This window comes from Lissotriton vulgaris, chromosome 5 (genome assembly GCF_964263255.1).
Source record: "Lissotriton vulgaris chromosome 5, aLisVul1.2, whole genome shotgun sequence".
Classification (NCBI taxonomy): domain Eukaryota; kingdom Metazoa; phylum Chordata; class Amphibia; order Caudata; family Salamandridae; genus Lissotriton; species Lissotriton vulgaris.
In genome coordinates, this window is record NC_141693.1 from 518,637,263 (window position 1) to 518,652,565 (window position 15,303).

Below are 15,303 nucleotides of genomic sequence, written 5' to 3' on the forward strand. Positions count from 1 at the left end.
CCTTCACTCACCCTCAACCCCTCACCCTCACCCACCCTCACCCACCCTCACTCACCCTCACTCACCCTCACTCACCCTCAACCCCTCACCCTCACCCACCCTCAACCCCTCACCCACCCTCAACCCCTCACCCTCACCCCCTCACCCACCCTCAACCCCTCACCCTCAACCCCTCACTCACCCTCACTCACCCTCAACCCCTCACTCACCCTCAACCCCTCACTCACCCTCACTCACCCTCACCCTCAACCCCTCAGCCTCACCCTCACTCACCCTCAACCCCTCACCCTCACTCACCCTCACTCACCCTCAACCTCATGCTAAAGATTTACAAAAAAACCCATAAACAATTCTAAAAGCACTAACTCTAATGCTGCGAGACCTATTGCATTTCTAATGCTTGTTTGTTCCCTCATCCCGTGTGGCTTCTTGTCTTCGACTTCCATGTTCTGATTCGGTTGGACTTTCGCTTATCGGGCGATCCGTCTTGTTGAGTGTCGACTTTGCTTTGTTTCCCTCTTGTTTATCCCCCTCAGGTATGTTCCTTTCAGTCGTCCTTTGGATCTGTACTGTCTATTCTTTTCTTTCATTTTCCCCTTCATTTCCTTCCTGCCCTCTCTCTCCCCTTCTTGGATCTATTGGCTTTATCCTGTCTTCTCTCCTTCTTTTTTTGTCTCTTAGGCTCCATTTGGCATATATGGCTTGTTTGTTTTGTTTTTCTGGTGTATACATATTGTTTGTATTTACTGTTCTACATTTTTTCCCCCTGTTTAAAATTTTTAGTTATTTCCTGGAATGTAAAAGGTTTTATTCATCCTATTAAACAGCAGAGAGTTTTATCTCACTTAGCTTCCTACACCCCTGACATTGTTCTTCTACAGGAAACTCACCTTAATGAACTTGAATCCCTTAAATTGAAACGGAACTGGGTTGGTACGGTTCTCTTTTCCCCCTCTAATAACAAGAACAATGGAGTTGCCATCCTATTTCATAAAAAGTTAAAATGTAAAATCTTGTCTGAAGATAAAGATGATGATGGCAGATGGATCCTGGCTAATGTCCTAGTTAACTCAATCCCTTTAACTATTTTTAATGTTTATGGTCCCACCCATCCTGATGTTACTTTTTGGCCTTTAATTACGAGCAAATGCATTCAACATAAAAATGATTTATTCATCTTAGGTGGTGACTGTAATGAGATTATGGCCCCGTTCCTTGATTGCGAATCCACAGTTTGCTTTACTCCTCACAAATCTCATAAACAATTTCTTGACACCATTTCACAAACTCATCTCATTGACTCTTGGAGACTCTCACATCCTGACACCTTGGACTATTCTTTCTTTTCTCCCCCTCATTCTTCCTTTTCTCGCCTGGACTATATTTTTCTCTCTCAATCCTTATCTCAGTACTTACCTTCCTCCTCAATTGAACCTATAGTTATTTCTGACCATGCTCCCATTGTGACTGACCTTGATTTAATTTGACCTCATCCTAAACCACCTCGTTGGCGCTTCAATTGCGCCCTCCTTTCAGATCCTAACTTCTCTTCTTCGTTTCGCTCCTTCACTAATGATTTCTTTCAAATCAATTCTGACCCCCATACACCTCCTTATATCCTCTGGGATTCCTATAAAGCTACTGCGAGGGGTTTTATCATTGATTTTGTTTCTAGGAAGAAGAAACAGTTTCTTCAGAAGCGGAAACTCTCTCTAGCTCATATAAAAGAACTAGAGCATCATTTTTACACATCTTTAGACAAATGTATGTCACCAGAACTTCTCCATGCTAAAATTGAATTTAATAAACTCACAACTGTTAATGTTTCTTCCATTCTTCTTCGAAGTAGCGCCCGTTATTATGGAGGATGAAATAAATCATCTGGTAAACTTTAGGCTAGCTATCTTAAATCCCGTAAAGAACGCACTCTTATAGATTCCATCTATTCTTCTGAAAATACTCTTCTTCATAAAGATGAAGATATACTTAATCAGTTCCAACTGTTTTATCAGCAGCTTTATACTCCTGAATCTCCCCCTTCCTCTTCCCTTATCCAATCTTATTTTGAGAAACTACCCAAACCTACGAATTCCCATCTTAATTTTACTGCTCTTGATCTTGATCTCTCCCTGCAAGAACACTCTGCTGCTCTATCTTCCCTTACGATAGGTAAAACACCGGGTCCTGATGGTTTTCCTGTCGAATTTATTTACATTTCACTGACCTTTTATTACCCAAACTTTTGTCACTTTTCCAATCATTTTATTCTGGCGGCAAAGCTGAAGGTTCTTTTCAAGATGCGACCATTTGCCTGATTCTAAAGGATGGCCGTTGTTAGACGGACCGGGAGGGTCGGCCGAGATTACGGGGAGAGGTCTCCAGGGAGAGCCGTCTCCAACGACTGTACAGATAAGTAACTTCCCCCCCACAGACGGACACCACACAAGATTGAAGGTTAACGAGACTTTATATGCACTTCTTAGGTTACGTTGATATAATACAAGGAGGTCTGGACTCAGGGGTCCCCTCGGTTCTGATCTCTGGTTGAGGAAAAGGGTAGCGGGACAGTCTTAGTTACCAATGAGTTCAATAGCTCTCAATCCTCGAGCTCGGCGTGGTTGCTGATCGGGCCGTGGAGGAGCCAAGCAGGTCCCGAGATGGATGAAGGGTGGTCGGCGGGCCGTGGAGAAGCCAAGCAGGTCCCGATATGGATGAAGGATGGTCGACGGGCCGTGGAGAAGCCAAGCAGGTCCCGATGCAGATGACAGTTACAACGGTCCGCGGCCTCGCCAGCAGATCCGGACGACGGTGAAGGATGAAGGTTACGACGGCTGTGGCAGCGCCAACAGGCAGGATGATGGTGCACAGGACAGAGCTACGGCAGCGCCAGTAGTCCGTCCAGGATGAGTTCTTCTTTCGTCTCTCGACTCCAAGATACAACTGCCTTCCTGTTCTGGAGCTGCCCCAGTTATAGGGCTGGCGTGCTTTGATGTCCGGACCCTCGCACTTGGAGGTCGGGAGGTCCGGGATGAGGGAGTCCAGACACCCAGCAGGGGGGTGGAGCCAGCGCCCGGGGAGGCGATGGGCGAGCGGCACTGGCCGGGGGAGAACCATCGACACCTCTTTCTCCCATTGACTGGCCAAGTAGCTCGCTCGCCTCCTGGGTGGAGGGTGGTGCCGGAATGTCTGAGGCCGGGCTAGGCCCAGGGTTGAGGTCGATCGGGGGCCAGGCGGCCTCGTGGCGAAGTGTCCAAGATGGCGGCCCGGGCTGGGCGCGTGGGTCGGCCGTGGATCGGACCCACGAGGTTATCATGCTCGAGGGCAGGTGTCCCTGAGGGGACGTAGGACGTGCAATGGTGGTGTGTGGTGCTTGTATGACTGGCTCGGGCTTGGTCGAGCCGGGGGAGAGCGGCCCGTCATGTGGCCTGTCCAACATGCGTCCCCCCCAGCTGAAGGCGGGGAGAGTTACCCATCCTCTTGGGGACTCTCTTCGTCGAGGCGGAAAAACCGGGACAGGCCATCCGCGTTGGCGTGGTCAGACCCAGGCCGGTGTTCAACGGTAAAGTCCATACCTTGCAAGGAGATGGACCAGCGTAGCAGTTTTGGGTTTTCCCCCCGCATATGCATCAACCACTGCAGGGGTCGGTGGTCAGTCTGCACCCGGAAGTGGGTGCCAAAAAGGTAGGGTCGGAGCTTCTTGAGGGCCCATACCACAGCGAAGGCTTCCCTCTCTATGGTGCTCCAGCGTTGCTCCCGTGGTAGGAGTCTCCGGCTGATGAAGGCCACCGGTTGATCAAGGCCTTCGGTGTTCACCTGGGACAGGACCGCCCCAATGCCCTGGTCGGAGGCATCCGTCTGGACGACGAACTCCCGGCTGTAGTCTGGGGCCTGGAGTACAGGAGCGGAACACATGGCGGCCTTTAGCTGTTCGAAGGCCGCTTGACACTCTGGGGTCCAGTTCACCTTCTTGGGCTGATTTTTCGACGTGAGTTCGGTGAGAGGCCCCACGATGGTACCATAGTCTTTCACGAACCTTCGGTAGTAGCCCGTGAGGCCCAGGAAGGCTCGCACCTCAGTTTGAGTGTTAGGGGGTTGCCAGTTCTGGATGGCGGCAATTTTCAGTTGAAGAGGGGCCACTAGACCGCTTCCCACTTGGTGTCCGAGGTAGGTCACTGACCCTTGTCCAATTTGACATTTGCTGGCCTTGATCGTGAGGCCAGCTCGCTGAAGGGCTTGCAACACTGCTTGGAGGTGGTGGAGGTGCTCGGTCCAGTGGTGGCTGTACACAGCGATGTCGTCCAGGTAGGCGGCGCTGAACTCTTCGAGCCCCGCCAGGACCTGATTGACGAGCCGTTGGAACGTCGCTGGGGCATTTTTCATGCCGAAGGGCATGACCGTGAAGTGATAGTGGCCATCGGGGGTGGAGAAGGCAGAACGTTCTTGTGCTCGGGGTGTGAGGCCGATCTGCCAATATCCTGCCGTTAGATCGAAGATGCTGAGGTAGCGGGCAGCGCCCATTCGGTCGACCAGTTCATCTGCCCGGGGGATGGGGTGTGCGTCCGTTCTGGTGACTTCATTCAGGCCCCGGTAGTCGACACAGAACCGGAGTTCGGGTGTGGTTCCGGGGGCGGCTGCTTTGGGGACCAGTACGACCGGGCTGGCCCATGGACTGTCGGAGGGCTCGATGACCCCGAGCGTGAGCATCTTAGTTACTTCCGCCTGGATGCAGGCCCGTACCCGATCAGGTACGCGGTAGGCCCGGTGGCGGATAGGAGGGCTGTCTCCGGTGTCCACATCGTGCACACACCAGGAAGTGACACCTGGGGTGAGGGAGAACAGGCTGGCAAACCGTGATAGGAGGGCTTGGCACTCTTGGCGTTGTTCCTGGGAGAGGGTCTCCGAGAGTCGGACCCCCTCCACGGAGCCGTCTTGCTCCTGGGTCCGCAAGAGGTCAGGGAGAGGCTCGGAGTCGTCCTCAACCCCGTTGTCTGTGGCCATCAAGAGGCTGAGTTCTGTTCGTGCAAAGTGGGGTTTCAGTCTGTTGGTGTGGAGGACTCGGAGCGGATTCCGGGCGGACTCCATATCGATCAGATAGGTGGCGGGTCCCTTGCGCTCGATTACTTTGAAGGGTCCCGTCCATTTGTCTTGGAGAGCGCACGGTTCTGTGGGGGACATTACCCAGACCTGTTGCCCCGGCTCGAATTCAATAGATGAGGCGTTCTGGTCATACCATCTCTTCATGTCCTCTTGACTGGCCTCTAGGTTGGCTTTCGCTAGGTCTCTGAACCGCTGGGACTGGTTGCGGAGGGTGAGGAGGTACCGGAAGACATCTGGAGGACTCTTGGCCGGAGGCAACTCCCAGCCTTCTTTGATCAGGCTGAGTGGCCCCCGTACTGGGTGCCCATAGAGCAGCTCGAATGGGCTGAAGCCTAGGGACTTCTGTGGGACCTCCCGGTAGGCGAAGAGGAGGCACGGCAGCAGCACGTCCCACTGGCGACGGAGGGGTTCTTCCAATCCCCCGATCATCCCTTTTAGAGTGCGATTGAACCGCTCAACAAGTCCGTTTCCTTGGGGGTGATAGGGGGTCGTGAAGCGGTAGGTGACCCCACACTGTTGCCAGAGGGACTTCATGTATTTGGAAATAAAGTTCGTGCCTCTGTCACTGACGACTTCTCGGGGGAACCCCACACGGGAGAAGATCCCCATCAGGGCCCTGCCGACCACTGGGGCTGTGACGGTCCGGAGAGGAATAGCCTCAGGGTAGCGGGTGGCGTGGTCCACTAGTACTAGGATGAAGCGATGGCCTTGTCTTGTACGTGGGTCTAGGGGTCCCACAATGTCTATTCCGACCCTCTCAAATGGGGTCGTGACTACGGGAAAGGGTTGCAGGGGGGCCTTTAATTTGCGGCCGCTCTTCCCACTGGCTTGGCACGTGGGGCAAGATCGGCAATGCTGGTGCACATCGTTTCTCATTTTTGGCCAGAAGAAGTGGGTCACTAGGCGGCTGTAGGTTTTATCTTGTCCCAGGTGCCCTGCCAGGGGGACATCGTGGGCCAGATTTAGCAGGAAGTCTCTAAAGCGGAGTGGCACCACTAGTACTCGGTTGGCCCCCAGCTCGGCGATTCGTTGCTCGCTGTACAGTAGGTCATTGTCCCAGTAGACCCAATGAGTTCCGGAGGTATCCCCTGCGCTTTGGGCGAGCGCTTGTTGTCGGAGTCCCTCAAGGGAGGGACAGGTCTTCTGCTCCTGACGAAATTGTTCTTGTGTGGGCCCCCCTTCTTGAGCCCACTGGTCGAGATTAGCAAGGTCGGAAGGTTGAGCAGGTTCGAGGGGGATGCCCTGGTCGGGGGTCTCGGCGGGGGCGACCGGAGGCGGAGGCGCCGGCCATTCTGGTTCTTCCGGGTGATGGTTGGCACGGGCGGCCATAGACCGGGTGGTGACGCACGCCCAGTCTGGGACGCCCAACATCCCCAAGTGTTCTTTTCGCTCCACGGCTGCCCACGGGGAGCTTTCCAGGTCATTTCCGAGGAGGCAGTCCACGGGGGCGTCGTCTCGGACCGTTACTTTCAACATGCCGGAGACCCCTCCCCACTCAAAGGGGACGCAGGCCATCCGACACAGACTCTCCGAGTTGTCGGCTGATCGTACAGGGCAGAGAATGTTCGGTAGGTATTGTTCTGGGGTCACCAGATGACAGCGGACGGCTGTCACACTGGCCCCGGTGTCTCGAAGGGCTTCGGCCCGTTGTCCATTGATGCTCACCCATTGGCTGTACTTCTGGGTGTTAGCGGGTAGGGGGACCCGCGGGACCATGTCTCTTCCCCCTAAGCACGCGAGAGTCATGGCGGCTGGCTCCCACCCTTGATACTCTTGCTCGTCTGTTTCTGGTTCCTCGGAGATCTGTTCTTCCCCTAGTGCCGCGGCGGCCACCTGGCGGGGTCTTGGGCTCGGATACTGCGGGCAGCTTGGGTCATTTGCATAGTGGCCTACTCGTTGGCATCGGTGACATGTAACATTGGCTCTGTATCCCGGTCGCGCCGGGGTGCTGCCCCGGTTGGCCGGGGGGGTGGTGCTGGTAGTGGGGGCGGCCGGAGTGTTGTCTCTTCCTCGTCCTTGGCCCCCTCCTCCTCCTCTGGATCGGTGGTGACCATTGTTGTTCCTGTTCTGCTCGTAGGACCCATTCCGGCCCACTCGGGTGATCTCCCACCGGTCAGCTTCGGCTGCGAGCTGCCGGGGATCGGTTAACTTGCTGTCGAGGAGGTGTTGGCGTAGTTCAATGAAGCAGTTGTTGGACAGATGCTCCCATACCATCAGATTGAACAACTGCTCGTAGGTCGTGACGTTGTTCCCTCTGATCCAGCCTTCGAAGGCTCGGCTGAAGTACGTTACATAGTCCACCCAAGTTGTACCTGGAATGCGTGTGCAGTCTCGGAACCTCTGACGGTACATCTCGGGCGTGAGGCCATAGCGAGTGAGGAGGGCCGCTTTCATATGGTCGTAGGAGGTCATCTGGTGGTCTGGGAGCTGTAACAGAGTATCGCGGCCCTCATTGAGGAATTTGCCCCATAGGCCGGCTCCCCAGTCGGCTCTATCGATCCGGTGCGCAGTCATCGCGATTTCATATGCCTTAAACCATTGCTGGATGTCGTCTTCTCGAAAATATTCTCGGACCACATCCTTGGGGATGTGCACTTTTTTGTCCGTGGTCCCGGGGGTGGACGGTCTGTCGGGCACCCCTAATTCTTTATTCTGTTTGCGCAGGTTGATCTCGGCTAGGTTCCGCTCGTGCTCGTACGTTAGTCTTTTTTCCTCGAGCTCCCTTTGCCTCTGTTTCTCCTCTCTTTCTTCTCGGAGGCGAAGGTGCTCTAAGTTTATTTTTTGCTCGGCCAATTTGAGTTCTATGTCCATCTTGAGTCGGGCCATTTCAAGTTCGTGTAGTCGGGCTTTTTCTCTTTCTTGGATCTCGTCTTGCGAGAGACCCGTTCTTTGCTCTTCAGGGGCCGTGTTGGTCTTTTTCGCGGTGCTTTGCTCCGGGGCTTCGACATCCCCGGTCTCTGCCCAAGATTCTAGGGCATGCTTAAAATCGTCCTTGGTACTTAGTCCGGTGGTAGCGATACCTAGTTCGATGCAGAACTGCTTTAGTTCACGATGGCTGTATTCCTCTAGCTTTTCCATTTGGAACTTCTCAGTTGATCCGCTCTCTTTAGTCGACATTGTTGTTCGTTGTGGGGTGAGCTACTCTCTGTACGTTATGCGGTGATTCGGATCGCGCCGCTGGCCACCAATGTTAGACGGACCGGGAGGGTCGGCCGAGATTACGGGGAGAGGTCTCCAGGGAGAGCCGTCTCCAACGACTGTACAGATAAGTAACTTCCCCCCCACAGACGGACACCACACAAGATTGAAGGTTAACGAGACTTTATATGCACTTCTTAGGTTACGTTGATATAATACAAGGAGGTCTGGACTCAGGGGTCCCCTCGGTTCTGATCTCTGGTTGAGGAAAAGGGTAGCGGGACAGTCTTAGTTACCAATGAGTTCAATAGCTCTCAATCCTCGAGCTCGGCGTGGTTGCTGATCGGGCCGTGGAGGAGCCAAGCAGGTCCCGAGATGGATGAAGGGTGGTCGGCGGGCCGTGGAGAAGCCAAGCAGGTCCCGATATGGATGAAGGATGGTCGACGGGCCGTGGAGAAGCCAAGCAGGTCCCGATGCAGATGACAGTTACAACGGTCCGCGGCCTCGCCAGCAGATCCGGACGACGGTGAAGGATGAAGGTTACGACGGCTGTGGCAGCGCCAACAGGCAGGATGATGGTGCACAGGACAGAGCTACGGCAGCGCCAGTAGTCCGTCCAGGATGAGTTCTTCTTTCGTCTCTCGACTCCAAGATACAACTGCCTTCCTGTTCTGGAGCTGCCCCAGTTATAGGGCTGGCGTGCTTTGATGTCCGGACCCTCGCACTTGGAGGTCGGGAGGTCCGGGATGAGGGAGTCCAGACACCCAGCAGGGGGGTGGAGCCAGCGCCCGGGGAGGCGATGGGCGAGCGGCACTGGCCGGGGGAGAACCATCGACACCTCTTTCTCCCATTGACTGGCCAAGTAGCTCGCTCGCCTCCTGGGTGGAGGGTGGTGCCGGAATGTCTGAGGCCGGGCTAGGCCCAGGGTTGAGGTCGATCGGGGGCCAGGCGGCCTCGTGGCGAAGTGTCCAAGATGGCGGCCCGGGCTGGGCGCGTGGGTCGGCCGTGGATCGGACCCACGAGGTTATCATGCTCGAGGGCAGGTGTCCCTGAGGGGACGTAGGACGTGCAATGGTGGTGTGTGGTGCTTGTATGACTGGCTCGGGCTTGGTCGAGCCGGGGGAGAGCGGCCCGTCATGTGGCCTGTCCAACAGCCGTGATCCCAAGTATTGTAAAAATTACTGTCCAATCTCATTAGTTAATGTTGATTATAAACTTTTCGCTAAATTACTTGCTTTAAGTTTAGATCTCCTTATGCCTCAACTTATTGGTAAGGAACAATGCGGTTTTGTTAAAGGTCGCTTCACATCTGATAATTCCCGTCTCTTTCTTAATGTTTTGAATAAAGCTTCTTCCCTTTCCACTCCCTTAGCTGCTATTTCTGTTGATGCGGAGAAGTCTTTCGATAGAGTGGATTGGTCTTTTTTGTTTGCTTCGTTACGTTGGCATGGTTTTGGCCCTAAATGTATCTCTCTTATTTCCTTGTTATATTCTACTCCCAAAGCCTCAGTCCTTGTCAATGGTCTGCTTTCTTCCCCCTCACCCTTAAGAGAGGGGTACGTCAGGGTTGCCCTCTTTCTCCACTTCTTTTTATTTTGGCCCTCGAACCATTTCTCTCTTCTATTCGCAATAATAAATCTATTTCTGGTTTCCCTTACGGTGATGAACATTTAAAACTTTCCGCTTATACGGATGATATTCTTTTGTTTATTTCTGATCCAGAATCATCTCTTCCTCCATTATTATCCGAATTTGAAGATTTTTCCTCCGTCTCCGGATACAAAATAAACTCTGACAAAACCGAAATTCTCCCTCTGACCAACAGTTGTCTTCCGCAGATGTTTTCCTTGACTGGCTTTGCTTGGAATAGCAGAAAACTTAAAAGTCCCTGTTTATCCCAGTAATGGGCAAAGCGTTCCTGTGTCTTTCACTATAAAGAAGGTCTGGCTGAGGAAAAGATTTTTCTATATATTCCTAGACATTATGCAAATACCTCGCAAGGCAGAGGAAGATACTACACTTCAATTCAACAAACTTAAAACCACAATTAAATGTGACGGACAAACACTTTATGTAAAGTTTTAAAAAGATATAGAATTTTTATTTTCTCCCAACTGGGTTACAATCTAAAAACAATGTCACAAATTTTTTTTGTTTTGACTGTTTTGACTGTCTTTTTAACCATTGCTTTGAATGTAATATATTATTTGGAACACCACGTTTCGTGGTCTTTTAATGAATTTGTGACATTGTTTTTAGATTGTAACCCAGTTGGGAGAAAATAAAAATGCTATATCTTTTTAAAACTTTACATAAAGTGTTTGTCCGTCACATTTAATTGTGGTTTTAAGTTTGTTGAATTGAAGTGTAGTATCTTCCTCTGCCTTGCGAGGTATTTGCATAATGTCTAGGAATATATAGAAAAATCTTTTCCTCAGCCAGACCTTCTTTATAGTGAAAGACACAGGAACGCTTTGCCCATTACTGGGATAAACAGGGACTTTTAAGTTTTCTGATATTTCTATCCCCCTCCCTGCCACAAGAAACAGGGGTACCTCCATTTTGTTTTGAATAGCGTTTGCTTGGAATAGCACAAAGATTAAATATCTTGAAAATTCTTTTTTCTAAGTCTGTTTCTTCCTCCATCACGTTAAATATGTCTGCAGTTTTATCCCGAATTGAGAATTTATTTTCCTCATGGAATCCTCTCTCCCTCTCCTGCTGGGGTCGTCTCGACTCTATCAAAATGATGATTACTCCTATTCTTATTTATATTTTTTCCATGCTCCTTGTTCGCATCCCTGCTCTTTACTTCAAATGCATTGATTCTTCTCTTTCCAAATTTCTTTAGAAAGGTAAAAAAATCAAGAATTTCTTTGGTAACTCTTCGAAGATCTAAATTGAATGGTGTTGTTAATTCTCTGGACTTATCACAAATATTTTTCCCTGCGACAAGCCTCCCGATGGCTTTCTCCCGACACTTCGCCTTTCTCTCCTCTTTGACTTGATGTTGAACGTACTCTGCTGGCCCCCTTTTCCTTTAAGGAAATTTTAGGATTCTCTTCCAAATCTCCTCATACTTCCCTTCCTTTGTTTAAACACATGTCTTCTCTTCTAAAACCGTTACTCTTTCCATGTGATATTTCGAGGGAATCCTTTCTAAATACCCCAATTTGGTATAACTCTCTTATACTTATTAAAAATAGATCCATCTGTTGGACTTCTTGGAGATCAAAAGGTATTATCTGGGTTAATCATCTCTTTGATGGTATTTCACCTCGTTCCTTTCCCCAACTTCCACTTCTGTTTCGCTGCCCTTCTTCTTTTTTACCTAAGCTTACTGTTCTCATGGAAACGATCCTTGAACGTCATTACTCTCTTCCTTCTTTGGCCCCATTATCCCTTCACTCACCTCTTCTTGTTATTCTCTCTACTCTTCCTAAAGTAGCTTTAATGTTTAAATGTTTCTCCTCTCCCAACCCAGAACGCTCTAAAACCAAGGTCGAACTTTCTTGGGAACATGATTTTTAATGTTCATGGTCTGTTACTCTTTGGGATAAGCTTTGGTCTAGATCTTTAAAGACTTCTCGCTCTGCTTCTCTCACTCAATCCTTATTTTTCCTCTACCATAGACTTTTTTCTCTGTCCCCTGGTCTCTGCTTTTTGGAATAAAATGATGGTCCTACCTTTCTCGCATTTTTCAATTTTCTATTCCTTATTCGAATGTCCATCTGTTTCTAGGCAGTCTCTCAGACTCTTTAGATCTTCCTCCACATTCACATGGTCTTTATGATCTCATGCTAGCACTTGCATTCCAACACACACATTTCCTCCAACTGGAAATCTCTTTCAAACATTTCCATACAACACTGGTGGAATTCCTTATGTCAGTTTCACAGACTTGATGTTACCTTTGCTTCCTCTTGCCAACCACGAAGGAATGTGGGCCTTTATTGTTACCCCTTACTACATATCTAAACCAACTTGCTCGTCCATTATCCAACTGTTTCACCTCGGAGAATTTCAAACCGCCTTGAAGAACTTATACTCTCTCCTTCTTTATTTATTTGCTGTTCTTTTTTTAAATGTTTTCTGTTTTTTTTAACCCATTTTTGACATATGTATACTGATATCTGATTGAATGTTTTCTTCTTATATTTGGAGTTGCTTTTATTTATTTTCATTCATTCAATTCAAAAAAACTTTCTTTCGGTTAGTTTTAACCATAAAAGCACATAGAAATACATGGCCAGTTTTTAGACAGTTCATTGGTATTTATATATTCTAAAATACATTGTCTAAAATTCAGAGGGGAGAAGACAATATGTTAAAACTATAAAACTTTAAATTATTTTCAGATATTTAAAAAATTTAAGAATGACATTTGCTGATCCACTTGGTTCTCAAGTCTCTACAGATATATACATATGTGCCATCCTTGGCTAAGCAATTTCCTTCGGGTAATCCACATAGAAAACAAAAACTTAGTTACAACGGACACTATCACTGGATTTGTATCAGACTTCAAAATCCTGAAGAAAGCTAGATAGTTCCTAATGCCCAAGTTATTGCACAGCTGTATTATCCACTTTCTCCGTATGAATGAGTAGGCTGGACAGAAGAGAGTAACGTGGAGAATTGTTTCATCTTCTCTTCTACAGCCTGGGCATAGGTGTACAAGACTCCCCGTCCACCTATGGGCCATAGTATAAAGGGGCAGTGTTCCATATCTAAACTGTAAGTACAGCTTCTTCACTAGGGTGGGTTGGATTACATCAATTTCATGTTCAAAGCTGTAGAATGACTTATAATTCAGGAAGGCACCAGTCAAGCTCGTTGGTACAGCTGAACAGAATGTCTTCCTGAGATTAAAGTCCTATATAGTGTTGAACAATGTTTTCTTGGAAATAGCTGAGCAGGACGCCTCAGGGTTTGACCATAGATTTTCGTGTCCGATCAAAGCGAAGTACTGACTTACAAAACGCAGCCATGGAATCCTGCCAGCTCCTAAGGAGGCCAGCACCACCTTTAATTCCTCCTTGTAGCATTCCAACTCAGGAGTGCTCCACAACCTCCTCCAATAAAGGAGTGGGTGTGAAGCGATGGCATCAGCGATAGGGCTAATAATCAAATCCAACCTGAGTGGAACAAGTGGAGTATTTCTGGGCAAAGTTAAAATTTGCCTAATAAAATTGTTTTCTGTAGTGGTTAACTCAGTAGAAGGGACGTGCCCCCAAAGTTCTGTCCCATAAAGGGATGATGACCTTGCTTGAACTTTAAAATTTTCGAGTGGGGCACTAACGATTTTGCAAGCACAATTTTTTGGGACTTTTAAAATCCCCCCAGTAGTCTGGACTAATTTTAAGTTGGCCTTGGCCATTTGTGCGCCCCACCCCATTCTATTGTTTAGGGTTAAACCTAAATAGTCAAAAGTTGGGACTCTTTCTAATGGTCTACCTTCCATCATAGGATTATTTTATTTTCATATAATTACCATTCTGCCGTAGTATTACCCCTTTACCCCTCCCTCCCCTCCCTTCCTTATACCATTAAAATCCTTAAAAAAGGTTTATTTTCCTGTTATGACATTAGCAACAATGTTGCTTGTACTTTTATTCTTGTATTTCTAATTTTTCTGCTATGTCTCTTGTTATTTATTACTTATTACTCTTAATAAAGCTTTCAAACATAAAAAAAAAAACATTTGTATAATTGGCTTTACAACCCCAAAAAGCTTCATCGTATGCACGCTACACTGACTCAAAATGTTGGAGGAGTTGCTGGCTTTAGGGAGATATGTTACACATCAGGTGGTGGTGTCCTAAACTGTACCAATGCTGGGAAGAAGTTCTCAGTGCCATTACGAATGTCCTGGTTTCATATTCCCTCCATTCCAGAGCTAGTGGAGTTTTCTCAAAGATCACATCTTGGGAGTTACCTTGAGGAAGAATAGGATGTGAAGGGCGGAAGTAACTTTTAGCTGCTGTAGCAACCTACTGGAAAAAGCAAGATCCTCCTATTTTTTTTCTAATTTCAAATGATTTTTATTGGGTTTTAAGAAGTATATAAAATCACATAAAGTAATATTAAGGGGCATAAACCTAACATAGCTGCGAAAAGTTATAAGTAAGGAAAAACATGTTATTACATTCATTGTCTGTGTAGCAGTTTTCTCGTCACACAGGCAGGATTTTAGGATTTTTTTATTGTAGAGTTATACATACGATCCATTTGAAAAGTTAAGACTATCCAATCAGAATCCATCCCAGCATTGAGATTAAATGATGTTTCCTGATTTAGTTCTTGCAAGCAATTCACTTTCTTGCATAAGAAGAAACCTCAATCAATAAATAGCTAGATTATCTTGAATGCTTGTACACTTATTCTCCAATTCCATGTACTCACCACTGCATTTTTGGTTCTCTACTCCCAAGTTAGTAAACTCTCATCCCTCACTAGTGTTCAGTTCATCATAGGACACATCGCACTTAATCACAAAAGCTCCATATGACAACGCTGATCCAGTATTGAGGACTTTACCCATCAAATCACCTACGCATACCGTGCAACAGCACCACCTTCCTACTTTAGCGACAGTATTTTTAGACATTCTAACTAAGAAACAACTCACATACACAGAGAGGAGAGCAGATTCAAAAACATTTTGAAACCAGCCACTGATATGGGTTGTGTTGTGGGGAAGCAGGGTCACCCTAAGAACCTGGAAAGATGATAACGTAAGTAGTTGACATATGTACGGGCGTCTGCAAATATTTCAGGGAAGGGAGGGGAGGTGGGTTTGTCAGCCATTACTGAAGAACTTTACATCTACTTCAATGAAGGTTGTTGTTTCAGCGTGGACGTGCTCAGTCTTCGATACCCTAGCAGAAAATATCAATAAAAAACAGATTAAAAAGCTCTAAAGCTTCTGTAGCAATGGTCAAGAGACACTGAATTAGCACAGGTGATTGGTTGCTAGATGCTCATGTTAAGTGCCCAATATAGCTGCTCCTGGCAAAAGTTGAACCTCACTTTGACCAGCTTCTGGTGATGCATACACTTAAATAT